This window comes from Pongo abelii, chromosome 16 (genome assembly GCF_028885655.2).
Source record: "Pongo abelii isolate AG06213 chromosome 16, NHGRI_mPonAbe1-v2.0_pri, whole genome shotgun sequence".
Taxonomy (NCBI): domain Eukaryota; kingdom Metazoa; phylum Chordata; class Mammalia; order Primates; family Hominidae; genus Pongo; species Pongo abelii.
The window spans coordinates 63,906,989-63,932,659 of record NC_072001.2 but is presented as its reverse complement, the minus strand read 5'-3'; the positions used below and the strand labels follow the sequence as shown (position 1 = coordinate 63,932,659).

The window sequence follows — 25,671 nt, the reverse complement described above, 5'->3', positions numbered from 1 at the left end:
CATAAAGCACCCATTTCCTCTCACCCTGAACTAGTTGCCTTAGATGTGAATGGAAGATGGTATATTCATGGGCAAGAGCCATGATAAAATCTAGAGTGAATATAATTTGAACTTAAAGTTGATCACCTTCATGAATTATTTTCCTTGCATCCTAAAACTGAGGACCTTTTTTGAGGCTGCTGCTTAATATACCTATTGAGGAGAGCCCAGTGACCTTAGGAGCGTAATAGCTGGGATGGAGATCTTAATGAACTTTTAGTGTCATGATGCTTCAAGGACAGAGTACCTTCTGTCCCCTTAAGCCTGAGTGGTGTGGCCTTCTGCAGGGCCATTTAAATAGAGGCAAGCTTAACTCACCAGGACACTTAATGTCAAATTACATGAAGAGGAAGGCAGTTTAGAGGGACATCTAGTTCCTTGGAATTTTTAAAGAGTATTTATTATCCTTTTAAAATGAAGAATGAGCCAGGCATGGTGGCTCGCACCTGTAGTCTCAGCTACTCGTTAGGCTAAGGCGGGGAGATCACTTGAGCCCAGGAGTTGAAGACCAGCCTGGGCAACATAGTGAGACTCATCTCAATCAATCAATCAATCAATCTATAAAAAGGTGGAGAGTGACTGTCTGCCTTTTGCTTGACGAAGAGCATGGTACAGTAGTCCTCATCATAACCATGCCACACTGTGGTGAGCCACCAGCTACCCCCAGGGTTACTCTGAGGACCCAATGAGCAAATACTTACAAAAGCACTTTGAAAACTGCCTTATCAACGTAAGTGGTTGGGTCTACAAACATACCCAACTCCTCTAGTGGGATTTGATCTACAAAAATCAAGAGATAAGCACATTTTTTTTTTCTGAGATATGTTATTGACATTAAGCCACCTGTCCTGTCTAACTTAATGGATGGATAATGCTTTATCAGTTGGGACCTACATGTGATTTCCTCATGCATTTTCAGTTCCAGTAAGGATATATCATCATGAATGGTTTCTTTAGGATCCAGTTTTATTGCTGACATCCTCAGCAATAGCCAAAAGGTCGTTTTCAGAGATCTAAGCTGGAGCATGATGGTTAAGGATACCCCTAAGGACTGTGTGCACATCATTATTAATGGACTTTTCCCACCATGTTATTTATTGGTTGATATATCTGTCACTCCCAGCTGGGACACAGGGGGCTTAAGGAGAGAGAATCTCCTGCCCCAGGCCTGGCAACTTCCGGGACACAGTGGATGGTCATTAAATATTTGAAAAGAGAAAGGCAGTGAGGGAAAATAAAAGGAAGTTCCATGGTGAATCTCCATTACCCAACACTTCCCCTAGCACACAGTGGGTGCCCAATAAGTGTACATTGAATTAATGCTTTTGATATCTGTAGTAGACATTTTAGAATGTTGTACTTACATGATACTAGAACTAATGACTGTTACTCATTTAGTGTGTCACAATTAAGGGAATTTAGCCAATAAGGGCCAGGACTTTTGTTTCACTTTCTTGGATTTCAACAATATCTCTATACCTCATTGGGCCATGACCGTGGGTTGATGTTTTATATAGGCTTTGCTTAGGCTGTTGTGTTGCTTCATAGTCTAGCGAAGAATTCAGCCATCATAAAGGGACAGAATAGTACGTGCTTGCTTATGCTAAACGTTGGGTCAAATACGCTTCATTCTCCTCAGAAGATTTGACTGAGAGCCCTTATTACTGAAAGCTTGAGGTTTGGCACAATCTCAAAGGTGTCAAGTTTCTCGCAACTTTTGACCTTGTGATGGATGTACACTTAGATTTTCCATTGAGGAGAAAATTATGCATCTGCTATTAGAGAAATGACTGCACTCTCTTGGATTGGGTGGTATGGTAAACTAAAACTGGTGATGAACACATTTGGAATGGTTTGAGAACACAGATTTGGTTTTAGGCCCCATCTAAAGGTTTGGATGGTCATCTGAACTTGACTCCTCTGATCTCAATCCAGACCATTGAATCAGAAACACAAAGCTTGAAACCTCAAGTGGGAAGACTCCTGACATTTCTAGTCATGCCAGCTTCCCATCAAGCCAGCCACATTCGATGAAGTGTCCTCAGGCATTTTGGCACGTCCAGTTCTGTTCCAGGTCCAGGTTGTGGTTTCTTTGAAAGTAGCAGGTGTAGGTGGTAGGTGCATGGAAAGAGGCAACTGAACTTCAAGGAGTTTATGTCGGGGATCTGCTGCAGGGCTGAGGAGAGAGGGTTGCAGCATTCACCTTCCTCAGCTCGTTTGCTATGTCCTCCTGGAGGAGAGAGAAATTCAGCAGGAATAACTGGATTTCATCGGGTAAATTCCACGAATATTGATTAAGTATTCCCCACCCCACCCTGTTCTGATGAGTCTTCAATGTGGCCACAAATCACATAGGAAACTTGTTAAAACTGAAAATTTACGGCCTAGACAAGAAAGTGAGACCCCCATCTCTTAAAAAAAAAAAAAAAAAGAAAGAAAGAAAGAAAAAAAACCCAGGTGTGATGTTGCTGTAGTCTCACCAGGCTAAGATGGGACAATCTCTTGGGCAGTCCCACCAAGAGACTGCAATGAGCTATGATTGCGCCACTGCACTCCAGCCTCGATGACAGAGCAAGACCCTGTCTCAAAAAAAAGGCAAAGAAAATTCAGATTCAGTAAGTCTAGGGTGGAGCTCGAGATCTCTGCACTTCTCACAAGGTCCCAAGGTCCCAAGGTCCCAGGTGGGGCTGATGCTGCTAAGCCATAAGCCACACTTTGAGTTGCAAGGCCCCAGGTGCAAAGCGCCATGCCAAATATAGGGAACACAAAGGTGAACAGATGAAGACGACAAAGCCATTGTCCTTAGGGGATCATCTCTTGGTGGGAAGACAGGTAAACAGTAACTATTCCACAGGCGCCCCTGGTAAGGATTTAGGTGGATGGATCCTGTGGGAGCCCTGAACTGGGTCTTAGAGGTGAGCAGGTGAGCAAGTAAGGAAGCCAGACGAAGAGTATTTCAGGCAGAGGCAAGAACCTAGGTAAAAAGAGAAACCAAACATAAGCTCAACATCTTTCTGTGGAGCAGACACCTAAGAAATTGCCCAGTTCATTCCCAAGCCCCCAGGAAAAAAAAAAAGATGAAGCCTATGAAAGCACAGAACATTCCTGTGGCAAGTAAGCAATCACTTATTTCCAAGGGCACCGGGCCTTCTTTCGGCTGCACAATCTAATTAGAGCGTTTGAGATGTGGATCTGGGAGAAGCACCAAGCTGAGGGTATTGTAAGCCAGCTGAAGCTGTGAAAAGTCGAGCAATCCCATTCTCAGCACTTTTTGCAGCCCTGTCTTTCATTTTTTGTGGATTGACCAAACTGAGGTTTTGCTTTGTGCTTTTGTGTGTGTGTGTGTGTGTGTGTGTGTGTGTGTGTATTTTCTTTCTTTTTAATGAATCTGAAAACTCAGAGTGAAACCCAGGCAGGTGGTTTGATTTCCCCAGGTTCTTTCCTCTCCTTCCTGCTGCCCACCCGTGCTTCACCCCATCCCCACTGTCCCTCCCACCCAGAAATGAGACCCTTTGGCATTGAATACACTGCAGATTTCTTCTCCCGCCTGAGCTCATCACTGACCCATCAGACCTTCTGAACCATACTGGGTGAGTCCAAACATTGCAGTCCATCAGTTGCCTGGGAGAAAATGTCCCTGGTCTTTTTTTTTTTTTTTCACTGCATGTGTCCTGTCTTGGCCCTGCCACTTACCAGTAGAAAGACCCAGAACATGTTTTTGCCATAATAGGAATAGTAATAACAAAAACTTGCTTAGAAGTGTACACAGCTCTCACCCACAAGCCTTCCACCTATCCTGGCAAGTAATTAGGGCAGGTACTAGCATCTTTACTTCCATTTCGTAAGTATAAGAACTGAGACCCAGGGAAGCACAGCTCATACACGGTGAAGCAAGGCCGTGGACCCAGTGTTCTGACTCTCCATAGTAACATTATATACTGGCCATGGGCAACAGGCCCTGCAATAACCTTCAATTAATCCTCATAGCAACACAAACTTCAGAAAGGAAACTGAGGCTTGGAGAGACCAAGGTGCTGTCCTGAAGTCAGTGAGTTCCAAAGTTGGGTTGCAAACCCCAGTGTGACCGATCTCAGACACCTCACTCTTACCCTGATACTGTGTAGCTTCTTCTATCATCCTCAGCCCTGCAGTTCACCTCTCTTGGCCTGACTTTCTCATCTGTGAAATGGAAGTGGCTGGCTGTGATCTGTAAGACCTCCTTCCAGCTCTAATATCCTGGGATCCTATAATTTTGCCTCAGAAACCAAAGTTCTTTGTTGCCAGCTCCTCTTCAGTGCTAATCATTTTGCTTAATTATGTTGAACTCCAAGTGAGTTTTACTGCAGCTGTCAACACTCTGGAGTTGGTTACGCGGCTGAAGCGGCTAGCTGGATGATAGCACCTGTGTGCCATTTTGCGGGGTGTGTGCAGCAGCCAGGTAGGCCTTCTACTTGGCTGGATGCTTTGAGGCTGAGTCTTGATGCCAGCTGAGTTCCTCTGTTTGTATTGGAAAGGAGTAGGCATACCTTCAGTTACAAATACCCGGAAAGCAACATCAGTCACTTTGGCTGAGTGTACACTGCTGGTTTCGTTCCAAAGCCTGGCATGTTGTGTTGTGTGGATAGGGTGTTCAAGGTGGAGAGGGCAAAGACTCACATCTGATACATTTACTTCCATTTGGGGTGCATGAGCAAAGATCATTTCGGTCTCGGGCTTCTTCGTGGGAACTTGACTTGCCGGGTAGCTCCCCCTGGGGTTCAGATCTCTGTTCATTGTTTCTCTTCAAGCCCTGGGAAGTGCCCTGTTATCTGGAAAGCTTTCCCTAACATGTTCTGTCTTTATTTATACTTCACCCATGTGTCCCTCAACTATTCATCATAGCCCTTGTCCCATCATAATGAAAATGTCTCTCATTATTTTTCTGGCTGGCCCACAAGCCTGCAAGGTCCTTATAGGCGCCAACTATGTATCATTCATCCCTAGATGCTCTCCCACTAGACGTTTATTGAATGAAGAGTGGAGGAATGAATGAAGCAATGATGGCCTTCTCTGTGCTCATCCTTCCAGTGTTCTACGTACAGATTAGGAACAAGAGTTTCCTTTGTCTTTCTGACATTCTCCCATTATTCCTCATCCTTCCTCTTTTGATAGACTCAAGGTTTACCCAATTGGTGAATCTCTCTTCTGAGCCTTCTCCTAAACTAATTTGTCCCCAGAATAGCACCCCTTCTCCCTCTCTGTCCTTACCAACACGTGCTTCTGACGGTCCAGGTTCCACCTCTGAAATGTCAGCTAAAACTCTTTTCATTCAGGCAGTGTTCCCTGTCCAGAAAAGAGGCAGCACTTTCTCTCTTGCTCTATTTGAATTAAACATGCAGTTGCCAGGAGTCACCTGAATTCACACTCTACAGCATACTCTTTCTTCCCCCTTGATACAAGCATGATGTAAAATGTTATACATTTTTTTCAAGTTGTAAAAGTATTAATTCATTTGCATCGATGACTTATCTTTGTCTTGTAAATATTTTGATAATATCTAAGGACTCTTCTAGTTCTGAGGAAAAAAAAAGATCAGTGATTCTTTAAAATCAGTGATGGATCTCACCTCTTCACCCCAAGAGATTGTATTCAGGAGATCCGCTACCATGCTTTAAATCTTAACAGGTGAGTGGTTGGACAGGAAGAGACCTGGAAAGATGAACTCTATTCAGTGTTATTACTGGGGGGTGGGTTGAGAGGAAAAGAAAATATTGAGTTGTGGAAGGCATCTGAATGGTTTCCTCCTTCAGAAGCAAAACGTTCTGTGCCACTTAATAGTGGCCTCAAATATGCCAAGAAGATAGTTTTACCTGAGCTCTTTTCATTGTCTTTTAACTTTCCTTCTCCACTTCATCAGTTTCCCCACTTGGCAGGGATGATCTTCAGATCTGTTCAGGGATGTGGTTGTTGAGGATGGATCAGCAGGGCCACCATATTTAACTTGAATGGGTTTAAGGATCCCTTGAGATTGCTGAAAGTTTAGATTCCCAGGCCTTTCATCACAATTCCTGATTCAGTATATATGAGGTTAGCCCAGAAATCTACACTGTATTTAATGTTAGCTCAATTTAATGCATAAATGCTTTTTAAAAAAATAAGCAAACAGGGATGGGTGCGATGGCTCACACCTGTAATCCCAGCAGTTTGGGAGGCCGAGGCAGGTGGATCACGTTGTCAGGAGTTCGAGACCAGCCTGGCTAACGTGGTGAAACCCCGTCTCTACTGAAAATACAAAAATTAGCCGGGAGTGGTAGCAGGCGCCTGTGATCGCAGCTACTCAGGAGGCTGAGGCAGGAGAATCACTTAAATCCGGGAGGCGGAAGCTGCAGTGAGCTGAGATTGCACCACTGCAAAATCCAGTCTGGGCGACAGAGCGAGACTCAGTTTCAATAAATAAATAAATAAAAGCAAACACTGCAAGAGAATAAATAATAAAGTGTAAGGATCCACACATTCACCCTCTGGGATCTGAGTCACATTTTACCTGCACAAAGGCAGAGTAAACTCAGACACTGCCTCTAATTCTGCTGTTGTCCTCCCTCATAAGTATATGACTAAATATGATCAGTTTCACCAAGTGGAATAATACTGCTCTGGTCCTGTCTCCTCAGCATGGCTCCATGTAGCTATAGAGAACAGAAGCACCTGGGGAATGAGTCAGAAGTTATGCAGGCGCCTATACAATCTGTCATGTGGTTTCCATGTTACTGTAAAAGTTGATCCTAAGCTTTAGCTGTTCTGCTAAGCTGTGTCTCTCTCTCTAGTTTGCAACATGAAAGGCCAGGAGACATCTCATTCCTTTGATACCCAGTGTTCCAGGAAACTTTAAAGGACAGATTTCTCCCACATCTTACCAAATTGGCTGTGTCTCCCAAGAAGTTATATGCGGGCTAATAAAGCAAGCAGTGCCAAGAGCATCCCCCATGTGGTCAGCCACACAGACAAGCATAATCGTAAGCTCTGCCCAGCCTCTGAGCCTGTCAGCTCCTTTTAGTTACTGTGCGATGCTCAAAATTACTACCAGCATCTTCTCCAGACCTGTTTAACAGGGACAGGCACAGAACTTTAGAAGGAAAACCCTCGTTGCTATGTTGGGTGATTCTGAGTTTTGGAGTAGTGCTGATTCAGTGATTGATTTCCCTCTGGAAAGGAAGGAGGCCAATACTTTAAACTGCCAAAGTATCATTCATGCCTCGTCCTCGATGTTTGGCAGGTTTAAACATCAAATACTTTATTACCTAAGTAATTGAAAAATGCCAATTGCCTTGAGCTAGAGAACACTTGGAGGGACCGATATCGCATGCTAATATTACAGTGACTTTTAGGGATAATCATCGTAAGTATTTGTTATTTATGTATTTCTGTTGCTAGGAAGCTTAGCTGAAGTGCTACAAGTTGCTAATTTTGTTTCTGATACCTACTAAAGGCCATATTCGGCCATATGTTCATGTGTGTGCTGTGTGCCTTGGTTTATTTCCTTTAGTGTTTTATATATCAACCCAATGAAATAGGTCTGCGTGTAGCATTTTGCAGGTTCTATTTATCATCAATAGCAAAAATTTTTCTCCCTGGATGGCCTAAATACAGAAAAACAACGTTACCTCAGAGTGGATAGGAATAGAGATTTTCTCAGGGATAATGGACAATGTTACTAGCTAATAATAATAATGATTCAAGTTATTTTTGTATTTGAATTCGAACTATGTTTGTATTTGTATTGTACCTGATCATTTATTTTTATTTATTATTATTATTTTTTTTTGAGATGGAGTCTTGCTGTCGCCAGTCTGGAGTGCAGTGGTGCAATCTTGGCTCACTGCAATCTCTGCCTCCTGGGTTCAAGCGATTCTCCTGCCTCAGCCTCCCAAGTAGCTGGGGCTACAGATGCGCACCACCATACCCAGCTAATTTTTGTATTTTTAGTGGAGATGGGGTTTCACCATGTTGGCCAGGATGGTCTCGATCTCTTGACCTCATGATCCACCTGCCTTGGCCTCCCAAAGTGCTGGGATTACAGGAGTAAGCCACCACGCCCGGCTGTACCTGATCATTTACTAAGAACTTTTCTGGTGTTTTTCCTCACATTTAGTCTTTACTGGGACCTTGTGCAGTAGGTATTAAAGTCATTCCATTTCCAGATGAAAACATTGTGGAATTACAGTACAAGGATGGTAAAAGATTATATAATATTATCCATCAAATATGGACAACAATTGAGATTTGAATGCAGGTCTATCTTACTCCAAGTCCAGTGTTCTTCCAGTTCTTCCTATGTTTAAATTCTCCTGAAATTCAACAAATTAGTTAGTGACATGGTTGCCTCTGCTGGGCCACAATGATTGGAATATTAATGGAACCACATGGCTAGCTCCCTGCACTTGTATCAAGGCCTGTCCAGGTATATCTGGAGCTAGTTTCCATATTCAAAGGGATGTCATGAGATGTTTTAATCGCTATTTTCTCCTTCCTTTTTGATGTCTTCTTGTTGGCAGTGGTATAGCCGTTTGTTACGCACCCAATTAAGTCAGCAATCTTGTAGTCTTTTGTAGAATGTGGGAACTTCTCGTTTTATGCCTTGTGACTCTGCTTCATGGAACCGACAAGAGAGATGGCGGAAAAGGTTACAGTCACTCCATTTCTCTATTATCGTCTTCTGCTGAGAGCTTATCACTAATTTTGGTGTCAGAGCAACAGTCATTTTGAGGCCTTATGAAAGCCTACATACTCCCCAGCAATGTAGACAGCCCCCCTGACCTTTGCGGCTGCAGATAATGGCCAAGGCTGTGGCACAGTGACCTTTAGGCCAAGAGAGGGTGGCAGCACTTTCTTTTCTGTGACGTTCATTTTGCTTTGCCTCTGTTTGTATTTTTAATTGGAAGCATGTACCGTGTGGATCTGCCTGGTTCTCCCCCTCCGCCCTGAACTCTGAGCAGAGAGATTGTGTCTGGCTGGCTCTCGTTATAAAGGAATGCTCTCAATGCCAAGCTGGGGGTCATTACTAATTGCCACAGCGACAGACACAAAGGATATTACCGACAGTCTTTCAGGGGGAGATACTGTCAGCAGAAGAGGGCCTTTGTCCCACCTGGACCAGCCCATATTTCCTTCTCATATTCATTTTACTCCCATGATCCCATGAGATGAATCAGGCACTTGAATTTTTTTTTTTCAAATGACATTATTTATTGCACCAGAAATCTTGTCAATCAAGAGGAACCAAAGCCATTTAGGCCATCTCTTCAAGCTCCATCTCCAGTCCTTGTCCTTGATGATACTGTTTGCTGCAGACTCACCCCGCATCCTTCATTTCCCTTCCAGGCTGCAGACAGCTTGAGCCTATTCTAAAGGTCTCATTGTGTATTCTACTTAGTTCTTTATTATTTGCTAACTATAAAATATTCCCAAGTTGCTTTCTGTATGTTCATCTTGTTTCCTCAGATAGCTTTTTTTCCACTACTTATCAAAGTGAAGCTGACTATGAAAATTTCATAAGCACCTACTGTGTGCCAGGACCTATGGTAGATATTTTATGTGTATAGTTTCATGTAATCCTGGCAACAAACCTGCAACTTAGGAGTTGTTATCCTCACTTTATAGACACGGGACTGGAGCTTATAGGCACTGTGAACATTACAAACTTGCCAAGCATCACACACAGCTGTGCAGCTGGCACATACAACGGCAGGATGCCAACCACTGGACATGGGTTGGGGAAAGGTGGGAAGAGGCTCAAAGCATGTATGATGTTAGCTCCTATAAGCCTCCAAACATGGACTACCTTACCCTTGTATCACCCACCCCACCACGCCAGACACATCGTTGGTATTCAGTAAGAACACCCATGATGGTGTCCTTAAACATGATGCTCTTCTGGCTGAATCACATAGGGACAGGCCCTGCACTGAGGTTCAAGCGCTGGTGTGCCATCGGGGCAGGGATCCCTCTGACAGGGCCTGTCAGGGATTGTGAAATTGGAAAAAGTCACAATAGTGTTGCCTGTTCCCCAGCTCACTCAGTAAATACTTTACAATGTGGGCGCACATGGGTAACTGGGAGACTTGATGGGGAACATGGCCGGGGAATTCTGCCATTCAGGGAGCTGAGACATTATCAGCACACACTTCCTACTTCCTCAGAACCATCCAGTGATCCGGAAGAAAAGTTCTCAGAACTTACATCATTGGCAGAGTAAGTTTTTTGACAAAAGCTAGAGGAAGAGAACTATTGTGGGGGAAAAAAAATCTGTCTCTCTCTCACCCACCCACTCACTCATACACACACACACACACACACACACACACACACACATATCATATTGCCATAAACCAAAGCCACAGAATTGTCTTTAAGAAAGTACAACTTATGGTAAATGCCAAGATTTACATGGCAAAGGGAAGCAAGTGCCAAGATTTACCTCCTTCCCCTATTCAAAATTGCTTTTTATTTTCAGCAAACTCAGAGTAGGAGATAGCAGGTTTTCTCCTACTTCGAGTGGTATGATTTGGATAGCCTGGGACCTAGAACACCCCAGCACCCTGGGACCTCACATGTCCTCCCCACTCTCCAGGCACCTGGCTGCCAACACGCACAACCCCGTTGAGGCCTTTCATGCTCACACCCAGGGGCCCTAATGTGTCAGAGGAATGGAGCAGTTTTGCCTTCTTGTACAGGAGGAACTGCATCTCCAGGGCGGCAGGATCCACACATAAGATTGTGGAAGGGGCCGACAAGGTGCTGTCATCTTAGAAGAAAATTGTGCTTTTATGTTCTGCAGACTTTTGAAATCCAGCTCCTGCTCGTAAATTGCCGTGTAGCCATGTCAAGGATTATGGAGGGTTTTTCTATTTATGTGTGTATATGTACATCGTTGTTCCTGATGACTCAAGCAGTGATGCTAGCAGGGAAGCTTGGTCCACCTCGCAAAGTGCTTAACAAGAGTCCTGACAACAGCAATATGTTACCACTTTTGTTTGTACTGCATCTTCACACCCACTCACTCAGCAACAGACTGAATGAAATGTGCTCCGGTGCTTTGTGTGGGGGAAAAAGAATGAAAATAATGACCATTCAGGCAAAATAAGGCTTTTTGGTGCTTTTCAGAAAGCAGTCTTGTTTTCATTGTTGTCCCTGTGTTCACATAATGGCCTTATCCTTGTCTTTCATTGAAACATGCCCAAAGCAAGGAAAACATCTCACCCTGAACACAGAAGAATGCATGCTCTTAAAGTGATCAGCAGGGAAGACACGGGCTGGGAGGATGCTGGACCAGGTGTCTACAGGGCTCCCTGCTCAGAGCAAGTTGATGGGCAGGTGACTATGGATGGGAAAGGGGCTTGCTGGAAACCAGCTCTTTGTCTGGCAAGGCCTTAAGAAGGGGAAAACATGATCATCACCATCATTGTGCACGTGAATTGGGCACTTACCATGCACCAGGCACAGGAGAGGGTGTCTCTTAGGCATCATATAATCTGCTCCAAACACTCTCAGGAGGATATTATTATCCCCATTTTAGAGATGAGGAACCCAAAGTCTAGAGAGGTCAAGTAACCTCCCCAGGAGTCATGTGGAGTCAGGATTTGAATCGGGTACCATCTGACCGCCTGCTTAAACATCACACCAGCATCTTAAACACTACCTTAAGATTCTCAGAATCAAACCTCCCATGCCTGCAAATTAGAGGGGATGAGTCATGGATGAGGAGGGGAATTTCAGGGAGGGATACTTTGAGAACTGTTCCAAAGAGGGTTGTTCTAAGTTCCCTTGCTGGCTCATCTTTGGGCTGGAGGAGCTGCATGTTATATCGACCCTAAACATGTGAGAGGCAGAATGAGTGAGGGCGTCAGCCTGGATTCAGGTCTGGATGTCCTGGGACCAGCTCCATGAACACGGACTGTTTATTCTCCTCCCTGGGATTTGGCAGCGTGTGCTTTAGCTATACCGCCATGCTTGTTAAAATGACCACAGGGCTGGAAAATTATCTAGGTCTTCCCTGCTCCTGCATCTTTCCAGGGAGTCCTCTTCATAATGACGTCTCATTAGTTGTTCATTTCTGTTTCTCTCAATGACAGGAAACCCACTGGAGCCGCAGGGGCCTTTGAGACGCACCTCACTAGCCCTGAAGAGGTTCTTCCCTTTGTGTGCAAGATGCCTCCTCCTCTATTCTCAGGCCATCCACATCCCACCAACCCTGATAGGTCCAATTGAAATCCCACCTCCTCAACAAAACCATCCTTGTGTACATGTTTCTTCCCGGCTCCACATTCAGAGACATCACAGTGGTAGCTTGAAATCAATCACCGTAGGAATATTTACACCACAGAAATTGGCAAACATTGCAAATCAGACCCTTATCTTTGCTGTTGTTTTGCAAGCTGGTTTATCAGCACATCACTGCTCATACCTAAAGCCCCACCACTCGTTTGGCCCCAACAATTAAAACCATACTTTGGCCATGTTTCATGATGTGCCTATGCTTGTCTCTCAGTGGAGACTATAGGAGGATCATCAAATTATTTGTATCTCCACAGCATCATCATGGTACCTCGTAAATAGCAAGTATTGTCCGGTATCTGTATCTGTCAATGTTGTCCATTTCATCTATTAATATTTGGGGTGTACTTTTTCCCTAAAAGTTTTCAGATGATATCCAATTGGCTATAAGTGAATGTTTCAAATAGCTAATTGTCTGTCATTCCTTTCTTCATTCAACCATTTATTTATACCAGTGAGTGTTTGCTATGTGTCAGGCATTAGTTCAAAGGCAAGAGTACTCAGAGGTGATCATAACATAGGAGGTCTCTGCCCTAGGGGAGCTCACATTATAGACAGGAGAGACAGAAAATAAACAAGTAAACAATACACAAAGAAATTAGAAACAGTCTGATAGCAGCAAAGGATACAAAAAGAAGAACCCAGAAGGATGGAATAGAGGAGCTGGGGCATGGGTGGGGCACAGTCTCAGGTTGGGAGGTATATTGATTTCCTATTGCTGCTATAACAAATAACCACAAATATTTTGGCTTAGAACAATATGAATGTATTCTGTCATGGTCCTAGAGGTCACAAGTCTAAAATGGGTTGTTATATGGTTTGGATTTATGTCCCGGTCCAAATCTCATGCTGAATGATAACCCCCAGTGTTGGAGGAGGGGCCTAGGGGAGGTGAATAGATTATGAGTGGATTTCCCCCTTGCTATTCTCATGATAGTGAGTGAGTTCTCATGAGATCTGGTTGTTTAAAAGTGTGTGGCATCTCCCGCTTCGCTCTCTCTCTCTCCTGCTCCACCATGTAAGACGTACCTGCTTCCCCTTCACCTTTTGCCATGATGGTAAGTTTCCTGAGGCCTCCCCAGCCATGCTTCACGTATAGCCTGTGGAACCATGAGCCAATTAAACCCCCTTTCTTTATAAATTACCCAGTCTCAGGTAGTTCTTTGTAGCAATGTAAGAATGGACTAACACAGGTTGGAGGCCTGCATTCCTTCTGAAGGCTTCAGGGAAGAATCGTATCTTGGGCTTTTCCAGCTCCTGGAAGCCGCCTGTATTCCTTGGCTCATGGCCCTGCATCTCTCCAACTTCTGCTTCTGTCATCACACCTCCCTCTCTGACTCTGACTCCGCTTCCTCCCTCTTTTTCCCTTACGAGGACTCTTGTGATCATATGGGGCCCACATGGATAACCCAGGATCATCTCCCCATCTCAAAATTCTTCCTCAGTTGAGTCTCTTTTGCCATGTAAGGTAGCATATTCACAGGTTCCAGGGATTAGGAGGTGACATCTTTGGGGGCCATTATTCTTCCTACCACAGGAGGTGAGGGAAGGCTTCTCCCAGGAGGTGCCACTTGAGAGGAGACCCACACGACAAAAACAGATGAGGGGGACAGGCTGCAAAGATCCTGGACCTGGCACAAGGCTGCAGATTCTGAGGAAAATACCAGCATGATTGAAGTGAGCAGCAAGGGGAGGCTGGAGGGGGAGGCAGGGCCCAGGTCCCTGTGCATTGCAGGAGCCAGAGGAAGAGCGCAGATTTCATTCTGAGTGCAGTGGAAGATGGGGAGAGGGCTGGAGAGTTGTGTTCTCACTGGGCTAACTTGTACATGGATGAAGACAGTTTCTCTGGCAGTTGTTTAGAGCAGTGCTGTCTGGTAGAAATACAATGTAATCACATTTGTCAGTTTAGATGTTCTAGTAGCCACATGTTAAGAAGTAAAAGGAAACAGCTGAAATTAACCTTAATAAAACATTTTCTCTTTACCCAATATATCCAAAGTATTATCATTTCAACGTGGTATCAATATGGAAAACTTATTAATAAGATATTTTATATTCATTTTTGTACCACATCTTCAATATCTAGTGTGGGTTTTATGCTTAAAGCATACCTCAGTTTGGACTGGCCATATTTCAAGTGCTCGACAGCTACATATGGTTGGTGGCTACTTTTGGATAGTACATGTCTAGGCACTGTTCTCAGAATCCTGTGCAAAGTCTACTCAGGCGGTGTTCACAAAAGCAATGAACAGTGCAATGTCACAGAACATATGGGCCACCTGTCACTCCCATCAGCCATCCCCAATTCCAGAGGTTCTGAGTAGGCCGCAGGAAGTAGGGGATGGAACAGGAGATTCTAGAAAGGATGTGTCCTCTGGTGAAGCTGATGAGGTTCAGCCACAGACTCTGATTAGACTCTTGCCTGGCTGCAACCTCCGAGAAACACCCTGTCTCTGTTTATTTCATAGATATCTAAGTTCACCTCTGTGTTCACCCTTATACCTTTAATCCTCAAGGGAGTTTCAGCCAAAGCCCGATTTTTTTCCCATTTCTTTATAGATAGGGCCATTTATTCAACTCATTATACTAATATTACTGAAAACAAGGGCAGAGGTTAAGAACAGGAAAAATTCAATGAAGCAATGAGAGGGTATCAATTGCTAGGACAAGAAGTATATTCCAGGCACTTTTAAGCTATACCCATGCTCTCTTGAGCTCTTGCTGTGACCCTGATATGAACCATAAAAGTATAGCCCAAAAAGCTTAGTACCAAAAGAGCATCATGTATATCCATTTAGATTTTTACAGTGATAATAAAAGGGGTTATGAAACAGAAGATAAAGATCTGAATTAAACATTTAGGTCATGGTGGTTTTGCATAAAGTCTAGTGTATGAGAAGCGTATTCAATACTGCAGAAGACAATAAAAATAACAGCAATGTTTATTAGAATATCCTATTTAGAACCAGCAATCTGTGCAACATACTCAGCTTTTAGGAGATGGGCTGGCCCCGAGTTTCTTTCCGATGATGGATTTGGTGGGCTGGCATCTTGACCCTGTCATCCAGCCTGTGGGTACCATCAAAAGGCAGCTTGACCATTTTTGATATGTAGTGACAAAAGCTCTAATGTGTGAGTACAAAGGTGCCTTCTGTGAGTGCTTTGGGGCTTTAGCGCTTCAGTCAAATTACCAGTGGCTCTAATTAGTGTTCCTGAAATCTGGAGCAATCTATATCTGCATTCCAAAAAGGGGTGGAGTGTTTCCCTCTGATAACACATTAGTATGAGTCCTTCCTAGATGAGTGTTCTGAAATTATAAGGACGTGATAGTGTGGAGGAGAAGCAGTTACGATAGAGAAACCTGTTGCTTTGAAAATCAGCACTGATCTTTGCAATCAGCTGATTAATAAATATTTGTACAGTACCTATCAAGTGCTACACTCTGAAAAAAATAAGTATGCAATGATAAATCACAGTATGGGCACCAATGTGGTTCTGACCTGGGAGCGAATAGACCTGAGCCCTGCCAGCCACTTATGATTGCTGCTATCTTTGGTTTAATCATTGTATAGCAGAGACAATAGCTATTGTCTCAACCAAGGTTCATTTCCCTAGGACAAGTTACTTTATCTCTCTGGACCTCAAGATTAAGAGGGTCTGAAGGGATCATGCTGGTGGTGGTAATAAAAATAGCTTCACAGCCGGGCCCGGTGGCTCACGCCTGTAATCCCAGCACTTTGGGAGCCCGAGGGGAGCGGATCACGAGGTCAGGAGATTGAGACCATCCTGGCTAACACGGTGAAACCCAGTCTCTACTAAAAATACAAAAATTAGCCGGGCGTGGTGACGGGCGCCTGTGGTCCCAGCTACTAGGGAAGCTGAGGCAGGAGAATGGCGTGAACCCGGGAGACGGAGCTTGCAGTGAGCCGAGATCATGCCACTGCACTCCAGCCTGGGCGACAGAGCGAGACTCCGTCTCAAACAAAGAAACAAAAAAATAGCTTCACATACTGAGGTGTATAATTGTGCTAAGTATTTTATGTGAATTAACTCATATATTTCTAAAGCAAACTCAACTAGAAGATGGGTTCTGCTAGTCCCAATTTATAGATGAGAAAGCTGAGATTTAGGTTGTGTGACTTACCTGAAATCAAAGAACACCGACTAATGCCAGAGCTGAGATTCAGTAGCAAGTTTTAGAGCCTGTAAAGCTTCCAATCGACACCCCCAGAAGCTCATCCCAGCTGTCACATTCTGTGGATCTGGGGACCTTAAAGAATCATCAGAAGATTGCTTGGGGAAACGAAAAGGTTGAAAACTGATGGGGGAAACCATATTTCAGGGAAATAGGGACGAGGCATTAACAGAGCTTCAGAGAGGAGAAACATACCATCGTCTGTGGCTCAGAGAATTCAGAACCTAACTACATCAGAATACCGTGATGCTGAAATGCAGTGTCTCTTTCTGGGACACATACCGATAAAACAATGCTGAGATCTCAATTTGTGTTAACGTAGTGATGGTCATTCAGCAAATGAGCCTTCACATAGCAGGCAGTGCCACCCAGAAAGGCACTTCAAGGTTGCTGTATGACAACTAGTCTCACCTTCTCAACCTTTTCATTTTATACCAGTGTCAGCCACAGCTGGAGGAGCTGTGAATTTCACTTTAACTATAATATTTAGTGAGGACAGACACAAACACACACACACACACACACACACACACACACACACACACTGGCACCCACAAAGTCTTCACTTTGAAACAAGGGTGGGTTTGGTTTCCTTTGCTTACACAACTGATGCCTACCAGGGATACTTTTGTTTAGATGGCTCATTGGCCACAAACCGTTTCATTATGTGTTGCCCAGTTACCTTGGCTTCCTGCACATTCTTTTGAGCAGATAGTTCATCTCCTTATCTCAGAGAATTGTTTCCCCAAGTGTAGCCCTGGAGCCAATAGCTTTGATACCATCGAGGCAAGAAGGCATTAAACCACCTTTTTTGTAATTGTCTTAGTTTTACTTTTTCATGTCTGTTTCATGAAAAGATGATGTGGTTAGATTTAAGCTGGGCCTCGCTGAGGGTATCATCTGTGCCTGGGGTTACCCACAACATCACGTGGCTTACCTTCCTTTGCAGTATGTTGATCTTATCTTCTTTGCTGCTTCTTGCCATAGAGCAACCAGCTCCTTCTAGCTCCTGTGTGTGCGTGCATTCACACAAGTGTGCATTCGACATGCGTGGAGGTTTGCTCATGGCAGCAGCTTGTAAAATGACACTTTACCGTTCAGAATGAAAACTGGCTGGTCCAGGGCCTTTGCTGTACTCTTAGGGGCAAACAACAACAACAACAACAACTCCTTCATTGGCTTTTCCATTTGGGAACTTGGAACAAAGTTTTCCTTAAGTAGATGCATTTCTTTGTAGTTTAAAGTAGTAATTCTTTTGTTCCCTCTGTGTCCCAGTAACTGAACTGACAACCCAGGGTACAAAGATGAATATGACTGAGTCACTGTCCTTGAGAGAGCCTCAGGACAGCCATAGGAGAAAACATGTTAACAAATAGCTAGAATTCAACTCAGGAAGGGCAGAGAGGTGCCAGGAACAGAGTTCTCTGGGAAGACGAGTGAGGGGACTAGGAGAGAAGAGCCAGAGGAGGCTATGAAAAGGAGCAGGCATTTAAACTCCATCCTCAAAGTCAAGTGCAGGTTTGCCAGTTAAAGAGGGGAAGATATTCCTGGTGGAGAGAATAACAAAAAAAAAGTAAATGAAGATGTGAAAATGTGAGCTATGTTTCCTGTGCCCTGAGCAGAGCAGGTATGTCAGGGTGAGGCTGTAGAAAGATGGGCCAGCCCAGCTGAGGAAGGACTTTGTGCATTATCCTGAGATGTTTAGCATTCAGGGTATGCTTTAAGATTCAATCCAACAAATGCACCAGAGACCCAGGAAAAGCAAAAAGAGACATTCATGGACCTTGCCAAAATGGAGAACTTTGCCTTCCCCAGCACGACAGGGCTGTGCCAGCCGTTCTGTCCCTGGTTCTGACTCGGCCTTTGGCTTTCTTTTCATCAGTCATTTAACCCTCTGAGAACCTGGCTTGCAATGGTCAGAGTGTGAATCTTGAAAGCGTCCTTGACCCCTCCTGACAACTGTAAAGTCATGGGAAGAATTGCTCTCGTAACTCATCTGGCCCTTGGGCAGCTAGTGGACATTTGACCATGACACGTGTAACAGGAACAGTTGGTTTGTGTGGCTGCAGCAGCCACATCACAGGGAGAGGGAAAGAGCTCTCCACCTGGGAGAAAGGGCCTTGGGAACCATGTGGGCTCTACCACTCTCATACTGAATGACCTTGGACAAGTTATTTCTCTCCAGGCTCCGATGTCCTCGCCTGTAAAATGAGGTACCTGGACTTTATGGCTACTAAGAGGCCTTTTCTCCCTTCTACCCTGTCTGATTCTGCCTTGACTCTTTAATTTTTAGGAAGTTAGAGTGGAGGAGACTGACTAGGGAGCATCTCTTCTTAACATGGGGACTCTGAGATTTGTGCATGTTTGTGCTTTGAGCAAGGAAAAAACAAATCACCAAGTGGCCCAGCGGGGTTGTTTCTTCTTCCATTTCCTTGCAGCAGAACAGCACGGGGAGGGAGAGAGGCAGAACCCAGCTTCCTGGCTGAGTAGATCTTGGGTTTGGACATTTGGAGAATTACCTTAGGAATGGAGTTTCGTGAGGGGTGTGGTGGGTGAACAAGAAGGATGGACAGAGAAGGAACCCATGTTTCAAATGAATATAGCCAGCCCCAGCTCTTCCACCACCCACTCTCACTCAGCAGATGTGGCAGGCCGGCACTCACTGCCCATCCACTTGAAGCTTCCTGGGCTGCATGTCTTCTTTATCCACCCGATCTTCTACTTTGAAGGCTGAGAACTTTCAGCTCATATGGATTGAGGACTTCTTAGAGCTCCTCTGCCCCAGGCACCAGTTTGGGTTTGGGAGGGGGTGACGATGACAGCCCAGGACCTGTGTGGAGGGTGGGGGGAGGGGTGTGACAGCAGCACAGGGCATCCATTCAGGTAGAAGGGGCAGTGAAGGGGTCAAGAGCATGGGTTTTGACATCATAAGATCTGCAGTCCAATGCTCACCACTGACCACTGACTCACTGTACAGCCTTCCAAAGCTGCTTCATCTCTACAGGCCTGAAAATGGAAAGTGCAAGTCATGAAACTTCATGTAGGACTCTTGTGAGAACTAACTCAGAAACAATGCTTAACACTGTATCTGATGTGTACTAAGTGGCCCATAAATCATAAATGGTGGCTATAAAAATATCTATTATGATTAATGCTTTGAAAAGTAAGTTAGGGTCAAGATGTAGAAGTTTCTGTTTGCCGAGACTAGGTATTTGGACGTTATACTGCAGCCCATGGGCAGCCAAGGAAGATATTCCTGCAGGGATGATATTAAACAAATCGCTGCTTGGGGAAATCTTCACCTGTCATCAGTTTGGGGAGAAAGGAGGAATGTTGGCAAGGAGGCTCTGTCAGTATCCAAGCAAAGTGGACGAGGGCCCTGGGGTGGTGGAGAAGGGAAGGGGGTGGAAAACACAAATTCGTGAACTTTAGAAAGGAAGATGGCTGAGGAGCAAGGAATGGGTCAGCTTGGCAACCACAGAGAAGGAAGGAGGGGTCAAAGATATGTTTTGAGAAGGCATCCGTGATGGCAGTGACCCAAACTGCAGTGCGAGGGGAGGAGAGACAGTGCTGTTCTCTCTCCTGGGGGAAGGCCACCATGTGGGATCACTGGACCCAGGTCCCACACCCCCAAGGGCACTACTTGGCACATTGATTCATTTGTATCCTGCTTTTCTCAAAAACATTTGAGGCTGTTTTACACCAGATACAGTGGATGGTTTCTACTTTCCTCACAAGTGACAATGAGCTGAAACTGTGACAACCAAAAAAAAGGAGATAAAGGGCGGAGCACAACATCATGACGGGGAGGAGAGAACGAGGGCAGAAAATGGACTGACCAGGTGTGGCTCCACTTGTCCACTCGTGGCCTTCGAATTATTCCATCATTTCTAATCCACTCCCTTTGCGAGGGAGGAATCCCTCCCAGGAAAAACAGAAAACCCAGGTCTTTCTCAACAGCATTTTTACTCTTCCTTTCCTGTGCAATGTCAGAAGCAATGGCAGGGGCCTCCTTCTCCAGAACCAATACAACCCCCAAGAAAGGAAAGACAGAGAGAGGGAGAGAGAAAGCAAGAAAGAGCCACAGAGAGGGAGAGAGAGACAGAGAGAGCCCATTGCCAGTAGGCACTGCCAGGCGAGCTGCTGGTTGGATGGCTGCGGCCGCGGCAGCCACAGGACGATCCAAATTGTGGCTTTGCTTCCTCTCTCTTTCTCTTTGGTAGCACACAATCACTCAGCCCTAGATTCCTCTGTGTTTCATACCCAGGAGGTCAGGGAGGGCACCTTGTAGTGCCTGAGGCCCCGAGAGGGTTCACAGCCACCTGAGAAGTGTTTGCAGTCTATGGGTGTGTGTTCTTTCTCCAAGCTGGGTCAGCTGTGGGATGGCGTGGAGAGAAAACAAGAAAAAGTTGTTTCCCTCAGCTCTCTGCTGAAAAAATGCTCATGGGGAGTCAGTCAACATTTGGTAAGTACGCTGAATGTTTTTACTTTCAATGCCTAAATTTCTCTGGCTTCCGTAAGGTATCGTTGTCGAGGAAGGAGGTGGTATTGTCGCTACCCTCCCTCCCCGTGTGGTGTGACAGCAGAGATAGTTATCTCTACACCCAACTCAGTGTTGCTTTTTTTGGGTAACAGCTTTCGAAAAACTATCGCCTGGGCTCCAGCTGGTCAGGCTTCGATGGCAGTTGCCACAGTGCCAGGCAGGATGCTTTGTCAGTCAGGCTGCCGGGCCACGGATACAGGATTAGGGGATAATGAAGGCATCCTCCCCTTGTCACAAACCAGAAGCTAACCCCCCCATTCCTGGGATGTCCAGAGAGGCTGGGTAAGATGATGTGCTGTGAACACAGAGCTCATTCGCTCTTCTCCTTCTCCAGCCTAGCAGTGGCGGGGCACATGCAGTGTCCCTCTCTGGAGGGAAAAGGCAGCTGAGCAAACATCTCACTCTCTTGATCCTTTTCTAAATGGGACTCCTGAGGTCCAGAGTTCTGAACCAACTTTCCCAGAGCCAAGCCTCTGCTGGTGAGAGTGGGGACAGGGTTCTATGAGTCATGGCTGCAAATCCATTGTCTGGAGACTTCTGGTTAAGGGCAAAAGGCCTGGCTTCACAGCCACAGATCTGAATCAAATCTTGCCTAAGAACCTGGGGAATTTCGCCTTCACCCGGCCCCGTGTTGAGCTCTCAATCTCCACCAGGCCTGGGTCAGAGCCCTCTGGGGCAGGTGCAGAGGACACTGGCTGAGAGGACCAGGAGTAATAGGCATCCTTCCTTTCCCTCTGATGAGCCCTCCGAGTCAACAGGGGACCACCCGAGAAAGAGGCTGTCAGAGGAAACCTGGGTTCTCATACTAAGGCAGCAAGTGAGGTGAACTCCAGAAACAGTTCTAATTGCTGCTGCAGACCCAGGTCTCTTCCTCCCTCTGAGAGCCATCTTAGGCCCAATTCTACACACTGAGACCCTACCCATCATCACAGCTCTTATCCCTTGGCTGTTCCAAGACTCTCCCTCCAGCCCCTGCCTGCTACCCACAACAGGACATAACTCTTACTTCCTCTTCCAGTCTGGGCATCTGCCTTCTCTATTTACATTTTAAAATGTTTTTATTTAAATAGGCAAACGGCAAAGATCTAAGAGCACCTACTAGATGCCAGCCTTCATACTAGACACTCCATACCTGCACACAGACATATATGATATATGCACATATACATAAGCATGGGATTTTATTTCCTCCCATGCTTCTGGTGCCTGTAGGTGAACACACGACAGGGCCACTGTGTCTCACAGCTCCACGGGGAGTCATTCACCGTGTAGGCTGTAGACCGTGCTCTAGCCAGTGCCAGTCTCATGGAATACAATGGTGCTCTCTGGAGTTACAAACTCATTGTACCTACCGTGGTTCCTCTCTGCCACACGCACTGTGCAGATGTGCATTGATATAATGCAGTGAGTAAGGGTGTGATTGCTGAACTCCACGCAGATTTGCATTCAAGTTCGAGCTAGACTATCAATATGCTGTGTGGCTTTCTGTGAGCTATTTAATCTCTCTGAGCTTCCTAGGAGATATTAGGTTGGTGTAAAAGTAATTTTGTTTTTTTGCCATTAAAAGTAATGCATTTATTTTTAGAGTGGTTTGATAAATTAAGTAAAGAAATACAAATGAGATTATTCAGTGAGGTACATAAATGGTCAATATGTAATTTCAATTATTAGCATCATCTTTAATGTGATGATTGTTTAGTCAAAATTGTCGTTACATTCATTAAGGGTACAATATATTAATACTATTCTGACAATGCCTGACACGTAAGCACTTAAAAAATATATGTTGAGGCCGGGCGCGGTGGCTCACGCCTGTAATCCCAGCACTTTGGGAGGCCGAGGCGGGTGGATCATGAGGTCAGGAGATCGAGACTATCCTGGCTAACACGGTGAAACCCTGTCTCTACTAAAAAATACAAAAAAACATTTAGCCGGGTGGGTGTGGTGGCAGGTGCCTGTAGTCCCAGCTACTCAGAAGGCTGAGGCAGGAGAATGGCGTGAACCCAGGAGGCGGAGCTTGCAGTGAGGCGAGATCGCGCCACTGCACTCCAGCCTGAGTGACAGAGTGAGACACCCTCTGAAAAAAGAAAAATAAAAGTATATATGTGAGTCTGTGTGTGTGTGTGTGTGTGTGTGTGTGTGTGTATGTGTGTGTGTTGAATGAATGTTTTGAAGGATGACCAGGTGGAAAGCCAAATGCTCCCTTGAAAGGAAAAGAAGAAAATTGTCTGGGGGAACTGAGTTAAAGCCAGAAGACACTGAAGTTTTTAACATGATTTTGGTTAAACCATGTGCCCTGGAAACTGAAAGCAGGGAGGGAAATCTTGAGCTGGCCACGCTTTTTGATACCTACAAATAAAAGACACCATTACATCTGGTGTGAGTGGGGTTCCCCATGAACCTACTGCTGCTTCTGCCACTTTTTTTTCTACAGAAAACTTCCAGAAAGGGGGGTCTTTCGGTCTGGAGGTTTCAGGTCAAGTTTCATTTTGGTCAGAGACAGAGTGGCAGCCCTGCACCACAGAGGCTGGCCCCATGGCCCGGTGACCTGCTGCCTGTCTGCTTGGACAGCACACCCTCAATGGGGCAGGTGGTGGGATGTTCCTCTTTCCCATGCCAGACATCTGGATGTCTGGAAACGGCTGGATAGCTTTTTCCCTTTCTGTTCCAGATGTTTGGTGCTATGCGGTCATAGAGTAAAATCCCCAGCCCAGGCCATGTCTGGGTCAACGAATTACACCTGTTTTCTAGGGTTGTTGGTAGATAAAGCGGACTCTAAGGTCTGGTATGGAACAGCATGCTGGAGAGTAGGGGTGGCAGAAACAATAGGATAGAGGTCTAAGAGGGTAGGGAACACAGTTCATCCCACCACTTGGGATGGCTCGAGTGGATCTCAGAGGCAGTAAGAACAGAGTCTCTATTCAGAGAAGGACTTGGAAGCCAAGCCTTGAAGGATCTGGATGGTCCACTACACTCCTCTTCATGGGATAGAGCCGGGTTGTTCATTTCAAAAAGCCCCTTCTCGAGTATTTTCAGACGTTTTCTCTGCCAGCTCCCGTGCTAGGCAACAAGGACACAGACATGAAGGAGGCAGCTCTTGTCCTTCAGGCTGTACCTTCACATGCCAAATGCCTGCATGCAAAGCAGACCACTCATTTGCTCCCAGAGGTGTCCAAATATCCAGGTTTTTTTTTTTTCTTCTGGCAACCTGAGAAGAAACGATCAGATGCTAACTTGTTTAGTGGAGCCCTTTATGATTTCACAGCAGATGAAGACAGTAAGGACTGTGTCCCCGGTGAGCTCTTTAGAGGGGTAAATGGTGCACAAGGCTGTGTTCGACAGGGAAACCAAGGGCAAGGCTACAGGCCAGCGTGAGACATGACTTAGAGTGGGTGCGCCCCTACACTCCAAACAGGCTCCCCATGGAAGGCAGGGCAGGAGGTGGCGATTCTCTTGCTTTGTGTTTTTCACATGTGAAACTTGTAGTACCTGCTACCAAGCCTGAGCCTGTATTGACATGTGCAAGGAGGAGCGAGGTTGACAGTGTGCCGCGTGCGCATTGATTGGTATATGTGCATACTTATTGCTTCGTAATTATTAAAGCCCCACCTGTAGAGGAGCTTGTGTTCGCCAAGCTTCATTCCACATCTGGAATCACCTCAATCAAATAGGCTTCATTTTTTTCCTAGTCAGTTGCTTTTTCTAATTTGATATATTGACATAAACATAGGAAATATAGGAAAGAAAATGAATAAGAAAGAAGGAGTTCCAGTGACAGTTCAAGAGGTCCTTCAAAGTCAACGAGGGGGTGCGGCATGATGGCTTATGCCTATAATCCCAGCACTTTGGGAGGCTGAGGTGGGAGGATCTCTTGAGCCCAGGAGTTTGAGATCAGCCCAGGAGTTTGAGATCTACAAAAACAAAAAAAAAAAAGGTCAAGGTATGAATTTTGTATGTGAGCATGAGTTTAGGGAGCCACTGAAGGATTTTTCAACAGGGAAAGGCCCTGGTCAGATTTGCTATGTAGAAGCATTGCTGGCTGCAGTGTACACAAGAATGTGGGCTGGTACCTTAGAGTAAGGCAAGAGACATGGACAGCCTGACCTAGGAGAGTAAAGGTGGGAGGGCAGAGGAGGGAGCTGGTTGGAGGTTATTTTAGGAGAGAGCACACAGAGGATTCGGTGACTAATGGACATGAGCTATGATGAAGAGGGCTGATGGTAGAGATTCTCAGCTTTCCTGCAGGGGTTAAATGGAGGCGTCTCCAGCTAAGACAGAAAACCTGGGAAACAGTAGGTTAGGCAAGAAGGCTGAGTTTGATTCTGACAATGCTATGTCTGGAGTCCCCGCTGAACGTGTGGGTGGAAGTGTTCAGGGGGCCATAGGAGAGGGAGCCTAGACCCAGGGAGAGCTCTGCTTAGAGATTGATGCTGGGGATTTTGTTAGTGTCCAGGGAAAGTGTGGAGCATGGGATGACCAGCCTACTGTTCAAGGAAGCCTGTGGGACCTTCACTTCTGCACAGGCAGAGGGGGAGGAGCCTGTGGCAAGGATGAATAATGGTCCGAGAAATTCAAGGACAACCAG

At 45.4% G+C, this 25,671-nt stretch overlaps 1 protein-coding gene across 1 annotated transcript in view; it reads left to right on the top strand.

The window, feature by feature from the left end:
• The window catches only part of RORA (RAR related orphan receptor A), a 736,081-nt gene that overhangs the window by 360,873 nt on the left and 349,537 nt on the right, over positions 1–25,671 (top strand). The window lies entirely within an intron of this gene.